At 42.1% G+C, this 21,746-nt stretch overlaps 1 long non-coding RNA gene across 3 annotated transcripts in view; it reads left to right on the top strand.

Moving 5' to 3' along the window:
* Nucleotides 1-13,605, top strand: part of LOC122556602 — a 100,451-nt gene extending 86,846 nt beyond the window's left edge. The window contains exons 3-4 of one of the 3 annotated variants that reach the window (XR_006313581.1): nt 6,494-7,039; nt 12,240-13,605. This is a non-coding gene — a long non-coding RNA (uncharacterized LOC122556602). Of the gene's footprint in view, nt 1-6,493; nt 8,057-12,239 lie in introns of those variants that run through there. The other 2 variants (XR_006313582.1, XR_006313580.1) reach the window with 2 other exon arrangements.
* The last annotated feature ends 8,141 nt before the right edge of the window (nt 13,606-21,746 follow it).

Genomic DNA, 21,746 nt, shown 5'->3' with positions numbered 1-21,746 from the left:
TCCTCAATTATACCTACAAACTTCTGCCATTTTTTCTCTTCTGTCTTCCCGGTTAGCCTCTGCTTCCAGTCTATTTTAGTCAGTCCCTCTCTCATGCCCTCATAATTACCTTTATTCAACTGTAACACCATTACATCCGATTTTGCCTTCTCCCTTTCAAACTCCAGACTGAACTCTATCATATTATGGTCGCTACTTCCTAAGGGTTCCCTTACTTTAAGATCTTTTATAGAGTCTGGTTCATTGCAAAGCACTAGGTCCAGAATAGCCTGCTCTCTTGTGGGCTCCATGACAAGCTGTTCCAAAAAGCCATCCTGTAAGCATTCCATGAATTCCCTTTCTTTAGATCGACTAACAACATTACTTACCCAGTCCACCTGCCTATCCACCTTCCACCTTCCACCATTTACCCAGTCCACCTTCCATGTGCCTATCCAAGAGTCGCTTAAATGTCCCTATTGTCTCTGACTCTACTACCACTGCTGGTAGTGCATTCTGTGTATCCACCACTCTCTGTGTAAAGAACCTACCTCTGACATCTCCCCCTAAGCCTTCCTCTAAACAGCTTAACATTATGCCTCCCTTGTGATAGCCATTTCTGCCCTGGGAAATGTCTCTGGTTATCCACTCTATCTATGTCGCTCATCATCTTGTATCTAGTCACCTCTCATCCTTATTCTCTCCAATGCGAAAAGCCCTAGCTCTCTCAACCTTTCTTCATAAGACATGCCCTCTAGTCCAGGCAGCATCCTGATAAATCTCCTCTGCACCCTCTCTAAAGCTTCCACATCTTCCTGTAATGAAGCGACCAGAACTGAATACAATATTCCAAGTGTGGTCTAACCAGGATTCCATAGAGCTGCAGCATAACGTTGTGGCTCTTAAACTCAATTCCCATGCTAATGAAAGCCAACACACCATACACCTTCTTGACAACACTATCAACTTGTGTGGTAACTTTGAGGGATCTATGGACATGGACCCCAAGATCCCTCTGTTGATCCACACTGCCAAGAATCCTGTCTTTATCCTTTATTCTGCATTCAAATTCGACCTTCCAAAAAGAATCATTTCACATTTTTCCAAGTTGAACTCGTTCTGCCACTTATCAGCTAAGTTCTACATCTTGTTCTATTACAACCTACAATGGCCCTGCACCAACCTTCCTGTAATTGGAAAACTTACCAATCCACCCTTCCACTGCCTCATTCAAGTTATTTATAAAAATCACAAAGAGCAAATGTTCCAAAACCGATCCCTGTGGAATGCCACTGGTCACCAAGCTCCAGGCCGAATACTTTCCATTTACCACTGCCCTCTGACTTCTATTGCCAGCCAACTCTGTATCCAGATAGCCAGATTTCCCTGTATCCCATATCTCCATACTTTCTGAATGAGCCTACCATGGGGAACTTTATCAAACACCTTGCTAAAATCCATATACACCACATCTACTGTTCTACCATCATCAATATGCTTTGTCACATCCTCAAAGAATTCAATAATGTTTATGAGGCATGACCTGCCCCTCACAAAGTCCTGCTGACTATCTCTAATCAAACTATGGTTTTCCAAGTAATCATAAATCCTAGTTCTCAGAATTCCCTCCAATACTTTATCCACCACTGATGTGAGACTGACTGGTCTTTAATTGCAAGGATTATCGCTATTCCCTTTCTCGAACAAGGAAAGAACATTTGCCACAGTCCAATCATCTGGAACTACTTCAGTGGACAGGAAGGATGGAAAGATCGTTGGCAAAGGCACAGCAATCTCTTCCCTCGCTTCCTGTAGAAACCTAAGGTATCTCCCATCTGGCCCAGGGGATTTATCTACCTTTACGATTTTCAAAATTTTCAGCATACCCTCCTTCTTAATATCAACCTGTTCAAACATATCAATCTGTTTCACACTGTCCTCAGAATCATCAAGGTCCCTCTCAGTCGTGAATACTAAAGCAAAGTACTCATTAAGGACCTCCCCTACCTCCACCAGATACAAGCTCCCTCCACTATTCCTGATCAGATGTCAGATCTCTCAGTGGGAGAACAGCTAAGTTCTACACTAGCCATCCTCTTGTTCCTCACGTAAGTGTAGAATGCCTTGCGGATTTCCTTAATCCTACCTGTTAAGATTCCTCATGTCCCCTTCTAGCTCTCCTAAGTCAGTTCCATCCTGGCTGCCTTGTAACTCTCTACAGCTCTGTCTGATCATTGCCTCCTCAACCTTAAATAAGCTTCTTTTTTCCTTTTGACTAGATGTTCCACATCCCTTGTCCCTTAAGGTTCTTTCAACCTACCATCCTTTCCTTGCCTCAGTTGGACAAACCTGTCCAATTTTATCAACAAGTGCTTCCTAAGCAACCTCCACTTTTCTATTCAGCATTTTCCTGAGAACATCTGCTCCCAATTTAAGTAGCCCAGTTCCTGCCTAATAGCATTTTAATTCCTTGTCCCCCAGTTAAGTACTTTCCCATACTGTCTGCTCCTATCCCTCTCCATGAGAATAGTAAAGGTCACAAGTTGTGATCACTATCACTGAAATGTTCTCCCACTGAGAGATCTGACATCTGGCCTGGTTTATTGCCAAGCACCAAGTCCAATATGCTCTCCCCCCTAGTCAGCCTATCTACATATTGAGTCAGGAACTCTTCGTGGACACAACAGACAAAAACTGCTCCAACCAAACTGTGATATCCAGGTCTCTATAATGGCCACAACATCATAGTTCCAAGTAATGATCCATGCTATAAGTTCATCACCCTTATTCTTGGTACTTCTTGAATTAAAATATACACACTTCAACCATCACACTGACTGCACCTTTGCCCTATCAAGTGCCTATCCCTCCTCACAGATTCTCTGCATCCAGTATCTGGTTGTTCACTCTTTACTTCATCATCTGATCCACAGCTCTCGTTCCCACCCCTCTGCCAATCTAGTTTAAACTAGTTTAAATCTAGTATTGAAGGGATAAAGCTTACTCATTCTTTGCACAATATTTAGCAGCTCAAGTTTTAAAGTGAGCACATATTCAGGCAGTGGGTAAATTACTTATGATTGCTGCCTCATGAAACATTCCAATTGCCTCACTGACTTTAATGATATGGTCAAGATTGCTTAGGGCAAGCATTTAGACTGCACATAGTAGGTTAATACTTAAGGTTCACAAGCATGTATTACCAACAGGTTTCGTTCAGTCTCAGTGTCTGTTATCTATGTAATACTGCTGCTCATTAAAGACCTCACATCACTCAAAATTGGAACTTACTTTCTTAGAGAACAAAATTCTTACCCCACTCACTCCAGGTATGGTTGTAGTCATTTTCACCTCCATTGAATTTATGTTGAAAGGCAACAGCTAGTTGTTCTTCAAACATGAGTCTCAGGCTCAGCCTCTTCGTATTGATGAACCACTAACATAAAGATTCTCTTCATGGTAGCCTGTCCATCAATCCCTTTGACCTTGGCATTTAACAAGTCCCCAACCAACATTTCAAATGCTCACTTCACCCTCACCCCCTGCTCCAAGCATATAATGTAGTACTTTGTCCCTCCATGAAAACCAGGCTGTAGCTGACAGTGAATGACACTCCCTCCTTCTTTACACCTTTTCCGACCATACTCTACCATTTCCTTCCTTATACATTGTGTTGATCCCCTTCACTACTCTAACTCCATTATTCTGACAGCAATACCTGGAATTAAATTTCCCAGCCTCTCTCTGGCTGCATAGGCCCTGATAACCTCCCTCGATTTCTAATGGACAAACTCTAAGACTGACTGGCTCACTCCCTTGAGTGAATTAGCCAGACAGTCCTGAATGATAGTGAACAGAAGCCCAACAGAAATCTCTGTACAATTCCCCAACTCTATTCCTGTGATTCCCAGACTGCTTGGACTGGATCCATGGAGCTGACCATGTTCCACTGCCCAGACTCAAGTTGTACAGACACCTAAACCATGAGCACCCTGACCAGCAAACTAGTGGTACCTAAGTGCCTGGACAAGTACTGGAGGCTGTCCTTGACTTATTGTGCTGAAGCCCCTCGTCCCCACCCCCAACTAAAGGATATCTCCCAGGACTTGACTGAAGACTAACTCCATGGCTGTTTGCTTGCAGCATGTGCAGGGTGTTTGATACTTCCATGGCTGGTACATGAAGTTGTGTGAGATTGGTGTCTAACGGTGCCATACAGCAACTTGTCACACTTTTTTGACTGACAAGTGTTGACAGCCATGATAAGCTGCCTGGTTTTATGCCTGTCATAAACAGTAAGGCAAAGCAGAAACAGTTTGCCGATGTGCCATGAGGGTATGGTAAGGTATATATTGAATGCTAATGCCCTAGGATGAAAGATGTGAGTGGCCACTGCCCGTGGAGCGTGCAATGAGACCTTGGCGCCGGGTGTCCAGGATGAAGATCCAGAGGAACAAGCAGCAATCTGGATTTTCCAAGTACCCGCTCTGATTTTCATGTTGGGCATTCTTGGTGTCTAGTTTCTATCCAGTGGATGGGAGAGTGGGAGAGTACTAGTAATGAGGTGAGATTCAGTAACAATGAGTAACAATGGGCAATAATCTCTGCTCATCGGCCTCTCACCACTCGCTAACCAGAACCTTTCACCCAATTTTCCCAAATTTCTCTGTTTTTAACAGTAGGCCAAATTGCTAGGCCACTATTTATTACCTCCTTGTGATATTTTGAGCACCCAAAAATGTTTTCAGATAACTAAATTGGAAAGTATTCTGCTTGCAATGCCTGCTCAGCCACCGCTGAATACGCTTGACTGGTCATGGATTTTGGAACTACACATTCAGGGAAAATACCAGATCCTTTTTTCTGCAGATGTTCAGTCTACCTAACCACAGTGAGATTCTCGGATATCAGTGGGGATCCCATTAACCTTAATCCTGCCAGGTGGTTTCCAAGAATCCCATAGGCAGGCACACTTGGTATGCCTCATAGAATCACAGGTCCTATTAAAGCTCCAGGTGCACCCAATAAAGGTTAATGGGCAGGTATCCTCCTTTAATCTCATTATCCAGATCCTTGGCACTTACTGCACCCTCCAGTAGTAAGGTCATACCTTTTCCCAGCAATGAAGTGTGGCTGACCCCAGTATACCTCAGTGTCATTACTGGCGTATTCACCTCATCCTGTAGAAAAATGGCCACCTTTCCTATATATGCAAATCACAGCAAATCTGAGAGACTTGTTGAATCTCATCTGCATTCTCAGGAGTGTCTTTACAGGGATCCACAGGTACAGTAGGAACTATAGCCTGTGTTCTCTGATTTACTCTGATTCTCTGCACTTTGTGTACATCATCGAATCCCTACAGAAGGGAAACAGGCCATTTGCCCCTACAAGCCCACACCAACCCTCTGAAGATAACCCACCCAGACCTATTTCCCTACCCTATTACTTACATTTAACTCTGACTAATATATCTAACTGACACATCCCTCAACACTATGGGCAATTTAGCTTAGCCAATTCACTCAGCCTGCACATCTTCGGATTGTGGGAGGAAACCAGAGCACCTGGAGGAAATCCACGCAGACATGTGGAGAATGTGTCAATTCCACACAGACAGTCGCCCGAGGCTGGAATCGAAACAGAATATCTGGTTCTGTGAGGCAGCAGTGCTAATGTCTGAGCCACTGCACTGCCCTGACAAATGCCATTTTCCATCCTGTAACTCCAGCAGTTGGCCCAAACATGCCCTGTCTTTCAGCAATTAAAGCACACAGTCTTCTTGGATTCATCTTTGGATTCGTCTTTAATCTCAGCACCATGCTTTCTGCCCAAAGGAGGGCTCCTAGCACTTTCCTCTCTCACATAGGTTCTCAGTTTCTTAGCATTTGCCTCACCCCCTCTCTCACCAATATCCTTTCCAGTTGGTTGCATGTGACTCAGAAAGGGTTTCTTCCAGAACAGAGGTTTGTGGATTGGGTCAAAGCCACCAAACTGTATTGCTGTCTACCTGGAATCAAACACTCTCTGTTCCTCCAATTGTATTCATATTGGGAGTGGAGTGGAGTTTTTCAACTTCGCGAAGGAAATTTGCTTGTAGAATTTTTTTTGTAAGTGGCTCTTATCTTAAGTGCCTGCATCATTGATCAAAAGCAAACTGCTTAAGGCTTTCAGATTTGAGGTACATCTGGTCAGGTCATTTCCTGAACGTACAGGATTTATGACAATATACTTCCGACACTAACTGCTATGAGCTTTAGGTTTTTCTGTTATAGTCCTCCTTTTTAAAAACACATTTGGAATTAGAACTTAAATTTAAAAATATCTATCAATACTTTGTTGCTCTGATCCATCGTCATGGCAAACAGTTTACCTTTCATGCTTCAAATTCCTAGCAACCGCACCCACGCCCCCCCCCCCCCCCCCCCCCAACTCCATACCCCTGGCTTTTCATTATACGTTTGAACTATTTACATTTACATTTTTGTTTGACTCCCTCTTTCTCTCATTTCAGGTCCAGTGACTCTTTATCAGAACTGAAATTCTCATTCTCCTCTGTGTCTGCTTTTCCTTTCTGTCCATCGCATGCTGGGGAAACTTTAAAGAATCAGCTCAACAAATGAAGATCTTTCCGATCCCATGAAGAATCTCACAGCTATATCATTGACTAATGCATCACAACTTCTCAACACTCCATTCATTAACAAACCAAGTACCGTAGATTTTAAAAAAATTTGCAAAAATAAACTGTGGTGAAGAGGAAGTAATAGTGATTTCCCCATAGCCCTGGGGTCAGAATTACTGCTTCTGGAAGTGATGGTGCTACTTCCATACTCTCCTCAGCTCGAAGCGTCTCCTCTGCACACTGTGACTGCAATTTTAGCAACTCCAGCCAAAATTAAGAGTTTGCCAGAGTCAAAATAGAATACACTTAAAGACTCAAGAAGTTTGAAACCTTTGGACACTTGTATCAGGAAGCTTCTCCGTAATATTCTCAGCCCCAAAGCTGATTGAAAGTTTAAAATTAGCACCAAGCATTTCCTCCACAACAGTCAAACTGGTGAGAGAAAGGGCACTTGGTTTCATACTGCTTCAGATACCTGCTCTGTGGTTAACATTTTCCATCAACATTCTTTAATCTTTCTAGCATTTGCACGTTCTGTTAATTTTCTTGTTTTGCTAAAGTTTCTAACATGTGAATCCCTCTCTATTGCTTGATAGTGATTTGTGACTGCCAAATTCTGTGGAGCCAGGTTTCCCCTGTACATGTTCCAGAGAAACAGAGTGCTGATTTTCTGCACAAATCCTTTTGTCTCTTTTTGAACCTCTTGCTGCATAAATAGCAATTCGGCAATTGCCTGAAAATTCACTCAGCTTTGTTGAGAATATATGTGATACAAAATGGTGTGACGCGTCCATCTCAGTCACAAAGCAGTACTATGCCACTTAGTGGTGTGTGTAAATCATTTGCAGAAATTTGATCTTCTGCTGAACTTATTCTAATCCCAGTTGCTGTGAGGGTTCTGGGACGAGTACAATGTAGTGTTATTTAATAATTCTACACTCTGCATATCTCAGGCTTTTGTCAAATCTTACATGAGATGATATTCTATTCTATTTATTCTTTCCTTCAACCTCCACCATTTTGTTTCAGTTGTTTGTCCTGCAACATTTTCCACATTGACCTAAAATATTTCTGCATAGTTGATCTAATTTATGCAGTTATGTATTTTTAATTTATGTAGACATCTTCATCAAACACCTGAAGTGTGCTTCTGTGAATTTCATTTTCCAGAATCTTTACTTCCTTATCTAGTCATCAGAGCTTTGGTGGGTTGAAAAGACAAATTCACCTCTTTGACACTTAGCAAAACTCTGTTCCTCCTCAAAAGAGATCACAGAGAGCTTTGATCACCATTTATGCTATCTTCAAAGTGAAAAGCAAGATTCAAGATTTCAACCTCCAATAAATCATCAACATTACATCTTCATTCTCTTATACTGTTTTCTGAAAGAGCAAATTATGGTCTGGCATGTTATCATGTCTGCTTGGTGCACTTCTCTCTTCTGTTACACTAGCCTCATGTCAAAGAGAAATTAAAGATTTTCAATATCTTCTTGTGGTCATGGGGATGTAATTTCTTTGATGAAGAGAGATTCAAGGAATAATCAATTAACTTCATTTTCTTCAGTAAATGAAGAAGATTCAAAGCTACATAATCACCTCTGTTTGAAAGTGAACATGAATGATGGAATGACAGAGTCAGAGAGATGTACAACACGGAAACAGACCCTTCGGTCCAACTCATCCATGCTGACCAAATATCCAAACCTAATTTAGTCCCTTTTGCCAGCACATGGCCCATATCCTTTTAACCCTTCCTACTCATACATCCATCCAGATGCCTTTTAAATGTTGTAATTGTACTAATCTCCATCACGTCCTCTGGCAGCTCGTTCCATACACACACCACCCTCTGCACAAAAATGTTGCTCCTTAGGTCCCTTTTCAAATTTTCCCCTCTCATCCTAAACTTATCCCTTCTTGTTTTGGACTCCCTGACCCCTGAGAAAAGACCATGTCTATTTACTCTATCCATGTCCCTCATTAATTTATAAACCTCTATAAGGTCACCCCTCAGCCTCCGACGCTGCAGGGAAAACAGCCCCATCTGATTCAGCCTCTCCCTGTGACCTAAATCCTCCAACCCTGGCAACAGCCTTGTAAATCTTTTCTGAACCGTTTCAAGTTTCGCAACATCCTTCCGATAGGTGGGACACCAGAATTGCACACAATATTCCAAAGGTAGCCTAATTAATGTCCTGTACAGCCACAACATGACCTCCCAACTTCTATACTCAATGCTTTGACCAATAAAGGAAAGTATACCAAATGCCTTCTTCACTATCCTATCTACCTGTGACTCTACTTTCTACTTTATGAACCTGAACTCCAAGGTCTCTTTGTTCAGCAACACTCCCCATGACCTTACCATTAAGTGTATAAGTCCTGCCCTGATTTTCCTTTCCAAAATGCAGTACCTCATTTATCTAAATTAAACTCCATCTGCCTCTCCTCAGCTCATTGGCCTGTCTGACCAAGGTCCCATTGTACTCTAAGGTAACCTTCATTGTCCACTGCACCATCAATTTTGGTGTCATTTGCAAACTTACTAACTATACCACCTATGTTCACATCCAAATCATTTATATAAATGGTGAAAAGCAGTGAACCCAGCACCAATCCTTGTGGCGCACCACTGATCACAGGCTTCCAGTCTGATGCAGAATATTAGTGATCTCTCTCTATTGTAACCAATTGTCGCATACATAAGCCATCACAGCATTATTGCAAAACCTCCTAAACTCTGAAGCAGAATGGTAGATGGTCAGAAAAATTCAGATTTTAGCCATTTTGTGGCATGGAAAGTTAGTTTTCTGCCTTAGCCATGATATTTGCATATCAGAAATCATCTTGTGGTCTGTTACTTCCTGCAAGAAGAATATATTCTGCTCTTCAGTATCGTTCTTGGGTACCTATAAACTGGCATGATTTGTCTTGAGCCTTTTGTCCCACTGATAGACGTCATCTGCTACTGTAAAATAACCTTTCTTATGGAATGTGTGATACTCAGCATTACAGGGAAAATGTTGTGCCAATGGGGTTTTCCACCATAATGTAGGCAAAAAGCAACGTTGATGAGTATGACCTGTTTATTCCTGTGCTATGTGTTATAGGTGCCTTGCTGTCCCTTCCCTATTAACTAGTTGTAGGCTGGCATTATTAAATCTTCCCTGGCTCTGCACAGCATCATCCCACAGACCAAACTGTAGATGAAAGAATTAGAATTAGAATCGATACAGTGTCCGCACAATCGCCCGAGGCTGGAATCAAACCCCGGTCCCTGGCGCCATGAGGCAGCAGTGCTAACCACTGAGCCACTGTGCCACCCCCATGAGCCACTGGATTGCTCCTGAGCCATTGTGCCGCCCCCACCTGAAGGCTCAAGGCACTTCTGCATAGAATCATAGAATCCCTACAGCGTGAAAACAGCCCGTTCGGCTCAACAAGTCCACACTGATCCTCCGAAGAGTATCCCACCCAAACACATTCCCCATTACTCTACATTCACCCCAGACTAATGCACCTAACCTACATATCCCTGAACACTATGAGCAATTTAGCGTGGCCAATTCGTCTAACCTGCATATTTTTGGATTGTGGGGGAAGCAGGAGCACCCGGAGGAAACCCACGCAGACACGGGGAGAATGTGCAAACTCCACACAGTCGCCCAAGGCTGGAATTAAGCCCGAATCCATGGCACTGTGAGGCAGCAGTGCTAACCACTGAGCCACCGTGCTGCCCACAGTTTCTTCTGGGACACAACCATGTCCCCTCACCCCACCACCACCATCCTGCTGTAATGTAATATCATTGGTTTCCCTGTTGATTGCATATAAGAAAAGACTAACCAGAATCTCATCTGATTTCTGGGCAAATCCAGACAAGGTGTGTTAGCAGCTGAAGCAGCAAGACCAGTCGATCCAGTGCGAGGTTTGTCAAAGTCTCCCTCATGGTCCAAGCGTTGTGGATGAGATAAAAGACTTGCTCATTGTCCCATTGCCAAATGAAATTCAGTCTTGAGAAGTGTAATGTGAACATGTGGGAGGACAAACAAACAAGGAAATGCACAATAACCAGAAGGATATTGAGAGGTTTGGAAGAAGTGAGAGGCCTTGGAGTGCATATGTTCTAAATGGGGAAAAGCTTCAGATATCTGAAGGACAAAGGGATGATCAAATGGCAGAGAAGACACAATGAACTGAAAGGCTATTCTGCTCTTATATCTTATGGTAAATCTTATGTCCAAAGGTCTGTGGAGGTGGCAGAATAGTTAGATACGGATTCAAAGAAAAGATTTGGGATTCTTTCCTTCACTGGGCAAGATATTGAATACAAATCAAACATGTAATGCTGGAAGTATACGAAAGATTGGTTACGGCACAGCTGGAGTTTTGTATAGAGTTCTGGACTATACATTTGGAATGACATAGATAGGATTGTTGAGACATGGTGAAGGATATAATTGCCCAAGGAAAAGTGAAGATAAAGTTTACAAGAGTGTTGTCAGTTATGAGGAAAGGTTGGATCGACCTGAATTGTTTTCCATGTTTTCCCAATGGACAGGTTAAGTACGAGCCAGCTCCAAATTAAGGAGTGATTGGGAAAAGACTTAGAGGTGATCTGAGGAAAATCTTTTTCACTCAGAGGGTGGTGGGTATTTGGAATTCATTACAGAAAGCCTCAAATCAATTTTAAAGGAATCTGAATCTGCTCTTGAGGTGCTATAACCTACAAGATTACAGATTTGAAAACTGACATTAGAATGGACAGCTGGTTTATTCAGTTAATGCAGCTATGATAGACTGAATGGTCTCTTTTTATGCTGTACCTTTCCGATGGTTCCAGCAGTCATGGGACTCTTTCCAGCATTTGCCGATCAGCTTATTGCTGCGCATGTTGTGATTCTTTATTATGCATCTGACTGCTACTTTGGTTTTGCATCTTTTACCGAGTTGTCTAAGAGCCATGGATCTGCTTGTTGTTGTGAACGTCTGGGACAGCATTTGCAGCCTGGCCGACTGCTTCTTTGGGTACCTTCACAGGCTTGAATGAAAGCCTTCCAGAATGGTTCACATACTGTTGCCAATGTGTTGTACTATCAGAATTAATGTTTGGTGTTTTTAACAGAAAGAATCCACAGCCATATTAATGATAATTGAATATTAATTAATTATTTATGATATAGATTGGAAAGGCTTCAGCAAGACACTCCGAGAGTGCTTCAGCCTCTCCTTCCAGGTGTACGTGGTGTGCCGTTTTCTGACATCACTGGTTATGCACTCTAGCGAGGAGCGTACAGCTATTAATCCATGAAGGTTCTTATGGGGCAATGGTTGTCCCTACCTTCTGAGCCAGCAGGCCTGGGTTCAGGTCCCACCTCCTCCAGTGGTGTATCATTGCACTTTTAAACCGATTGGTTAAAAATACTAAGTAATCCATAAGACCAAATTACAAAACGTATCTGGTCTCCACTGGTTACCTGATGAACGTGAAAGTTAAAAATTACCCCCTTGAAAATCTATAGCAAGAAAAAAGATGATTAGGTGACCAAACAGTGGAGTAGATTCGGACTTAGCTTAAATAGTGAATCAGCAGTGCCTTTATGTCTCATGATTTTTATTTTCTTTGATGTAGATGGAAACTTCACAACGCTCCTTTGACAACATTTTCCAAATTTGAGACCCCCATCAAGTAGAAAAACTGGGGAAGAATGTGCCTGGAAACACCACAAACTGAAAGTTAATCTCCAAACCACATACGATTCGAATATGGAACTGTATCACTGTTCCTTCACTGTTGCTATACAAGAACTCTGTTTCTAACTGCACTGTTGATATGACTACACCACATAGACTACATTGGTTCAAGTTGATTGTTCACCATCACATTCTAAAGGGCATTCAGAGATGTGCCATAAATACTGTTCTAGCCAGCCGTGCTCACCTCCTATGAGTGAATTAAAATACATCAAGCTGATAAACATTTAACAACATAACACGTAAACAAGATAAACATATTTAGTGCAATTCCAAGTGTCATCACTTTTGTTTCTGAACAATTATTTAAACCAATTGTATTTAATTTCTGTATAATTTCTTCAATGAATGCTATCAAGTTATCAAGTATGGCTCTGGATAATTCCATGCCATTATAGATTCACAAGTACTTAATTACTGTGCATACTCAGGTAGAAGTAAATTTGGGGGAACCTGTTCATTCTTGGCAAATAGTTAAGGGGTTACCTCTTACACGGGTAATGTAAAGGCTTATTTTCAACTAAACATATCTCCCCACCTCCTCCCCTAACATAACTTCTTAAAGAATCCACGTGGTGTTCAGGGAAGTGGTTCCCTTACTAGCCATTTGCTGCCTGACCCTTTCTCTGTTTTTATTAAGGAGCCTTCTGCAACTCCATGCACTGGGAGCGGAGGCTGTGGTATTGGCTGCTCGTGCAAATTCAATGATGCTCAGGGGCCAGGGAAGGAAAAGGAAGGCTTGCATTTTTAAAAATGTTGTGCTGGCAGCTCCCAGCCCTTGTCCCACAGTACTCATAATGGCCCGAATGGCAAGGACGATGCTGCACCTCCCCTTCCCAGGAAACCTGAGAGTCTTAGATTCATGTCAAACTGCACCATTTGGTCCAACCAGTCCATGTCGACCATATTCCCAGCTCCAATAGTCCCACCTGCCTGCGCTTTGCCCTCACGTTTCTTTTTTGTGTACTTACTCATTTTTAAAAATTGTAATTGTACCCGCACCCACCACTTCCTCAGGAAGCCCATTACACACAAGAACCACTCTGCAGAAAAAAAATTACCCCTTGTGTCCTTTTTAAATCTTTCTCTGTCACCTTAAAAATGTGGTCCCTGGTCTTGGAAACCCCCACTCTAGGGATAAGACACCTGGCATTCACCATTCATGATATTGTAAAACTCAATAAGGTCACCCCTCAACCTCCAACGTTCCAGTGAAAGATGTCCCAGCCTATCCAGCCTCTGCTTCTAACTCTATTCCTGGCAACATCCTGGTAAATTTCTTCTGAACCCTCTCCAGTTTAATAATATCCTTCCTATAACAAGGGATCAGAACCGGACACAGTACTCCAGAAGAGGCCACATCAACATTGTGTATAACGCCCCAATAATGTCCCAACTCCTGTACTCAAAGGTCTGAGCAATAAAGGCAAGTATGATAAACGCATTCTTAACCATCCTATCTATACATGATGCAAGTTTCAAACACACAACACCAGGTTATAGTCCAACAGGTTTATTTGGAAGTACTAGCTTTCTGAGCACTGCTCTGTCATCAGGAGGTTGTGGAGTATAAGATTATAAGACACAGAATTTATAGCAAAAGTTTACAGTGTGATGTAACTGAAATTATATATTGAAAAAGACCTGGATTGTTTGTTAAGTCTGTCATCTTTTAGAATGAACATGTTGGTTTCAATTCTGTCATATGTAAATCACAGAACTTTTTTAGAGTTACATTCTCAAGTGAACTTTAACAATTGGTATCAAGTCAGCCCAAAAAAAGCATTTAAAGTGTGAGGTGCCCTGTGTGTGACTGTCTGTGCCACAATGTTCAGACTGATTCTAACCTAAAAAACGGATATACAGAATCTTACATGGATTCATGCAGTTTTTGAGCAAAATAACCTCTTAATTTCTCCACTCCCATCTGACAGATTCATTCCTTCCCCCAAAAATTTCAAGATTGACCTCCATGTTTCCTGCTTTAATGGACAAGTTTCCTGGAGGAACTCAAGTAAGCAGAGCTTTTCAGTTAACAATGAGTTGAGGCATTGTTATGATTGTTGAGATTATACTTTGGCTTGGAGATTTGTGAGTTTTGATCCCGGAAAAAGTAGAGTTGACTTTCACATGCAGCATATAAAAGCTATGTTTTTTTAAACAAAAATCAGGGTGTCAACCTTTTCTTGAGATTGATTTTTACATGTCTACATGAAATAACCACATAGAGGCTAGTTCACACCACTATGTTACCCTTTCTTTATTAGTGTACAGTATACTGGCTGTGGCTAGCCAGCTCAGAGTCAGTCCTCAAATGAGGAGATTTTAGTCTCCTGTTTTTTTTCCCTTCCTTTTTTTTTCAAATTTCTTCCCTGGAAAAGAGGGAAAGAAAAAGAAACTCCTCCTCTGGAGACCAGCAGCAGAAGCAGCAGGAACACACTGACTGTGGCCCAGCCAGGTTAGTGTCAGTCCTCAGCTGAGGAGATTCTAATATCATGGCTCATGGTTATATTGGTCAGCCAAGGCTTTCCTGATTGGCCCAAGTTAACAGCCACAATCAAGGACCTCACACCAATCACTACACCCCTCCTTCCCACCCCTCCACATCTGGGGATGTAGATCTTATTGCTTATAGCTTCTTTTGTGATGTTTCTGTTCCAGGTCTAGTTCCTCTGACTTGGACTCAGACACAGGTAGTGTATACTGGACCATGGCCCATCTCTTGCATCTGGAACATCTTAGAAGAACTTCCTCCTCTTTTTCCAGCTGTGAAGGTATCAAGGCTGCATCCATTTCAGACTCTGAGGTTTCCTTGACAGTAGACCGTGGGGGAGAAAATACCATTTCGGACTAGCCTTTTTGCTGTTCAGAGGAGCCAGGTATGTTTTGCTCCCTTGGCAAAAGTGAGGACTGCAGATGCTGGAAATCAGAATCTAGATTAGAGTGGTGCTGGAAATGCACAGCAGGTCAGGCAGCATTCGGGGAGCAGGAAAATCAGCATTTCGGGCAAAAGATGTTTTGCTCCCTCCCCATTTGTGAGGTAACGGCTTTCAGGCAATCCATAAATTTGTTCAGGACTTTATAAGTCACAGGACCTGCCCTTGTGTCAACCTTACCTTGTACCCATACAGGTCATTTCCATGTGTTATGGACTAGGCCAGACCACTCAAAACATTTTTAAGCAGGCAGCCCCAGACCATAACTTTGCAATTTGTTTCAGTAAGTGTACAGTGAAAATTACCCGGAGTAAGATAGTTCGGTTGATGACTAGATTTTAAAACAGACAAAATTTTATTCACAAAATTGCACAATGAAACAGACAGAACAAAATAAAGAACCCCTGCAGAACTCAACCAATACAACTAGACTTACTTATGCTGTTCCGAATACACACAACAATCCCAATAAGCAAACTCCCTTTAAAAACCAGTGTAAATGTAACACATGCTTACAGGTTGAAGTTGAAAGGCAGAAAGAGAGAAAGAGTTTCCACACCGCTCCTTGTTGGATTTCCAACCAGCTCAAGACTGAACTAAAATTGCTCAGCTTAGCTCAGCTAGAGAGTTGACCACTCCCCTTCCATTATACAGGTCACTTCTAAAACATGACCACTTTGGCCTGAAGTCTCATCTGTTTACATATAAACAACAAGCCTCTCAAAACACTTTTCATCTCTGTGCCAAACCAGACTGATCGGAGCTGGCTGGGTTTATTGCCCCTCTGAAAGAAATCAAGGACAGAGCATCCTTGAGCCAAGGTGCAGCATTTTGAAAAAAGGGACTAGCTTTGTGGCACAAGGTCTGCTGGAAAAGGGCACAGGCTGCTGATACCCCAAATGACAGCCTTGGATACCGATATAAACTCTTATTGGTGTTAATTGTAGTGTACTTCTGCGACTCCTCATCCAGTCGCAATTCCAGGTAGGTGTGACTCATGTCCAGCTTCATACAGGCCAGCTCGCACCCCCTGCCAACTTTGTGTACAAATCCTCTATGTGAGGGATTGGGTATTTATCCAGCCATGAGAAGCAGTTTACAGTTTGTCTAAACACCCCACAATGGCAAACTGAGCTGTCAGGTTTCACAATCGGTATGATTGGTGCTCCCCATTCTGCAGACTGCACTGGTTTGATGATTCCATCACTCTCCAGCCCCCTTTACCTTTGTCCACAAGGCAAATGTCACTAGGCGGGCCTTGCAAAATCTCAGAACTGCTTCCTGGTCAACGTGTAAAGGGACTTTGGCCCCTTTGGTAGTCCCAAGCCCTTCCTGAAATACTCCGGGTATATCACTAGGACTTCACTGAGGCAGCCATGTTCTAATTAAAACATGTTGAGCCAATCAAGCTGAACCTTTCTCACCCAATTCCGCCCCAATAGGCTTAGGCACAAACCTTTTACCATCAGTGTAACTGCATCAACTGCTTCACAGGAGTCCGGAACTGAAGTCGAAGCCTTAATTTGCAATGGTTCCCCAGTGTATGTTCTCAGTCTGGCTGAGGTCCTGCACAAACTGAAAAGTTGGAGTCCTGAGTGAATCTTGTTAAAAATGGATTCTGTATTGACAGAAACAGCTGCACCAGTATCGACCTCCATGATAACTGGGTAACCATTTAACCAAACATTAATTTTAATCGGTTCCAATTTGGGTGTCACTAAGCAATTTAATTGTTTCAACCCACATGCAGGGGAACTTTGCAGGGATTGCACTCTCCTGGGTACCAACCTACAAGTTTTCTTACTCAAGTATGGCCTTGAAGGACTCCTTTGTTGTTGCGAATACACATACCAGCAACAACTACAATAGCTTGATGGCCCAGATCCTGAAGAACTGTTTAGCCACTTGGCCAAGGCTCGGTTCTGTTGTGGGGTTCTGCTGTGGGTTGGCCTAGGATCTCTCTACTCAAGACAAGCCCTACGTGAGTCTCTGCCATTGCCTACTTTCAAGTGGTGTTCCCTAAGCTTAGTTGGTCAGGTGTGGATATTCCCTTCCATTGGGATGCCCTGTAGTTCTCATGCTCCACTTGCTACATTTTCTAATGACAATGACAGTGGCAGTGCCTGTTCGAAGTCCAGTTGGGCTTCAACTAGTAGATGCTTCTGCATGGTTACATCACTAATCCCACATACTAAATGGTCTCTCAGCGTCTCATTCAAGATTAACTCAAAATCACATGGCTCTGCCAGACGTCTCAACCTCATCAAAAATCCCAAAAACGAATTTCTCCGGTTCTCTAACAGCCAAATAAAAACAATAGCATCTCAGGATTGGTGGAGGTTTGGGGTCATAATATTCCTTAACCAATTCCATCAACCCTTGGAATGTTTTAGTGTCTGGTGTCTCTGGGAACTTGCAACTGAAAATGCTGTGGGTCCAAATGCAGCCAGAAGGATTACTCATTGTTTTTCATCCGACCCAATGTCATTTGCCTGGACAAAATATCACATTCTGTCCACATACTGGGCCTAGTCTTCGACAGAAGGGTCAGATGAGTCAAGCTTTCTCAAATTGTGGCATGATGCCAGAAATGCTTAACCCAGCTCTGAGATGAATGTTGCAAGCGAATGTTCTTCAGGCACATCCTGTTTTCTCCCGTCACCACTGAAATAACTGCACAGAGGCCAGTTCCCATCACTAAGTCACCCTCTATTTACTACTACAGAGAAACCTTGATTATCTGAACGACACAGGCGGGGTATATTTTCTTCAGATAATCGAATGTTCAGATAATACAGATAACCAAACATCGGGACCTTGAGATCTTTTTTGGACAATCCGAAATTCAGATAATTGATGTTCGGATAACTGAGGTTGCATTGTACACCGGCTGTAGCCAACCAGCTCAGAGTCAGTCCTCAACTGAGTCGATCCTAATTTCCTAATTATATTGGTCAGCCAAGGGTTTCCTGATTGGTCAGGTTAACAAACCCAATCAAGAACCTCATAGTCAATGCAGTCAATGCAGTTCCAATCACTACACTACATGTGTTAGTAATTTCATTCTGCAATGACGATGATTGCAGATTCCTCAGCCATGATTTTGTCATTCCCTGTTAATACTGCTAGTAATGTGCGTTAGGAAATCTAGGTTTAACAGCAAGATTTTAGCTTCCCTAATTCTATCTTTCTCAAGATAATTGCCACATTGCCACCCTTTGTAAGAACTTTGATTCTAAAAGTATTAGAAAATTTCCATTTGCACCCTTCGGTATTTTTCAAGATACCATCCTTACAATGTCCTTCTCAAAGTGGGCCAGAAACTGCCCCATGTGCAGTGAGTCTACTTGACTGTAGAGCTTCTGCTCTGGAAAGTTTATACATGTATTCATTGTTTCTAGTTCTAACCTAGCACCCTCCAGCTTCTCATTAAGTCTGAGGATTTCTGACTTAATCTGGCGAGCGAACCATGAATGCAATTGACTAAATTCAAAGCTCCAAATAAATCCATGGGGATAAAACTTCATAAAATTCTAATTTCTTCTTCGGCTTTTTAATTTTTGCTGACTGATAAAGCTAAAATGCTAGTAGAATGAGGCATCATCCATTTTGGCTGAGGTTTTAGTATTAAGAATACCTCCCACAGTGCCATCTACAGGTGTAATAGATATTGCAATTGAATCTAATGGAGAAATACTAGACAATTGACAGAATAGATTGTCATTGCCACCACCAATCATCGCTAATGAGCGTGATTATTCTCCTAAGGACATTTTGTGTATTGATCAGGCTTTCTGTGAGTCCTTGTGTGGCTGATGAGCCTGATCCTAAAGATCTTACAGCTCTATCTGTACATTCAACAGGTGTTTCTTAAAAGTGGATTTGACCCTTGGCCTTGAGACCTTTAGCATTCCTTGAAAGTCATAGAGATATACAGCACAAAAACAGACCCTTTGGTCCAACTTGTTCATGCTGACCAGATGTCCTTTCCTAATCTAGACCCATTTGCCAACATTTGGCCCAATTCCCTCTAAACCCTTCCTATTCATATACCCATCCAGATGCCTTCTAATTGCTGTAATTTTACCAGCCTCCACCACTTCCTCTGACAGCTTATTCCATACACGGACCATCCCCTGCGTGAAAAAGTTGTCCCTCAGGGTCCTTTAAAATCGTCCCCCTCTCACCTTTAACCTATGGTCTCTAGTTTTGGACTCCCCCACCCCGGGGTAAAGACCTTGTCTATTGTTCTATCCATGTCCCTTATGATTTTTGAAATCTCTACAAGGTCACCCCTCAGCCACTCCAGGGAAAATTGCCCCAGTCTATTCTGCCTCTCCTTATAGCTCAAATCCTCCAACCCTGGCAACATCCTTATCTGAACACTTTCAAATTTAACAACATCTTTCCTATAGGAGGGAGACCAGAATTGCATGCAATACTCTAAACATGGCCTAACTATTGTCCTGGACAGCTGCAACATGACCTCCCAGCTCCCATACTCAAAGCACTGATCAATAACCACAAACATACCAAACACTTTCTTCACTATCCTATATACTATGACTCTACTTTCAAGGAACTGTGAACCTGCACTCCAAGGTCTCTTTGTTCAGCAACACTGCCCAGGACCTTAACCATTAAGTGTGTAGATCCTGTCCTGATTTGCCTTTCTAAAATGTACCATGCCACATTTACCTAAATTAAACTTCATCTGCCATTCCTTAGCCCTTTCTCTAGTCCTTTTTCTATACTTCTTCCCACTGAAAGATGTTCTTGAAGAATTATATCCCTCAACCAGGAGCTTTGTCCTAGTCAGTTGCTTCAAAATGAGCATTTCCCACACACTGATGTCTATGTTACATTTCTTGAACTAGGCCTTCAGGGAGTTTTTGTAAAGCTTTCATTGTCTTCCTTATGTTGGAATACGTTCCTTGAGCTGGGTGAAGAAGATCTGCTCTGGTAGTTGGAACCAAAGCATCTTAACCATGTAGCTGGCTAATGAAGTTGGTTTCAGATGACTGTGGCCTTGATGCTGGTGCTATTGATTCCCTGAAGAATGCTGACATGAGTACGCCTATCCTCACGGCTGATGCAGAAAATCTGTCACAAACAGCACTGAGGGCACCTTTTAAGGGCCTTGATTTGGCATCAGTAGAAAATCATAACACAATTTAAAAGAGGACAGTATCTTACAGAGAGTCCTGGTCACTGGATGGAGAGCTGGTATGAGCACCACATTGCCTCATTTAGGGAAGGCTCACTGGATCTCCTCCCACTTGGGCTCTTGAGAAACTAGCAGTTTGTCTTCTCTATGATTCTGTTGCCCACATCTGTGAGCTTTCTGGCAAAGTAAATGAATAGATAGCAGCAAAACCTTTCTCTTGTATGAGTTGAGCAGTTGTAAATTTCACTGGTTAGTTCTGTTTTTGGTATTTGAATTGATTGATGTCTCAACAACAAGGCAGTGTTTCTTCACTTGTAATCTCCACAAGCTACAGGAATTTATCTTTTTGGCATACTTGTAGTAGTGAACTTTATTTCAAGATCTACTATTTCTAATCAACTGAGTGATTTCAGCACTCTCCACTTTACAAGTTAACATTTTTAGTGATGTTGTCTTTTGCCTTTCAAGGATTTTGCTTTATTCTACTATAATAGTTTTATTTACTAAAATATATGATTTTCTTTTTCAAACAATTCCAGCCCACCTTCATTTATGAACTATAGGACTAAGGATAATGGCATAGTTACAATGCCCAAGCCATTCAACATTCAGCTTCACAGCTTCTCCATTGCAAACCCATGTCACATTTAGTATTGGTTGAGCATCAGTTCTGATCTTCATTAGATATTCCTGGATAAGTCCTGAAGAATTCTGTATTAGTTCATTACTCTCTCATATTTGTGTTCATAGTGGTTTGCCCAATAGGCTGGAGTATCTATCTCTAGTATAGTTGGGTTTAAGGTGATCGGTCATAAAAGCATACCATTTATCTAGCACTGCAAGCAATGCAGTCTTTTACTAACCACTACTCTGGAGGAAATGAACATACATTACTCAGACAACAAAACAATATATTCCTTACCAAATGAATCCAAAGGAAAATCAAACCTTGTATTTTACAATGTCTGTCAATTCCAATATTAGAATATAGAACATAGAACAATGCAGCACAGTACAGGCCCCTCGGCCCTCGATGTTGCGCTGACCTGTGAAACCACTCTGAAGCCCTACACAATTCCATTTTCATCCAATAGTCTTTCTGCCCTAATGAGAATTCAGTTCTGAAAAGTAGATACGAGATTTCCTCTTGAATGTGAAGTTTATTCCAAAGCAGGTCAATTTCTTTTTTATTCATGTCCTATCTGCCTGTCGACTGTTTCCCATTTCTGAAAAGGAATGGCTTCATTTTGGAGCTTGTATGATATTTCGTTCCAAATGGAAC

Source organism: Chiloscyllium plagiosum, chromosome 14 (genome assembly GCF_004010195.1).
Source record: "Chiloscyllium plagiosum isolate BGI_BamShark_2017 chromosome 14, ASM401019v2, whole genome shotgun sequence".
Classification (NCBI taxonomy): Eukaryota; Metazoa; Chordata; class Chondrichthyes; order Orectolobiformes; family Hemiscylliidae; genus Chiloscyllium; species Chiloscyllium plagiosum.
This window is presented reverse-complemented; position numbering and strand designations above follow the sequence as displayed.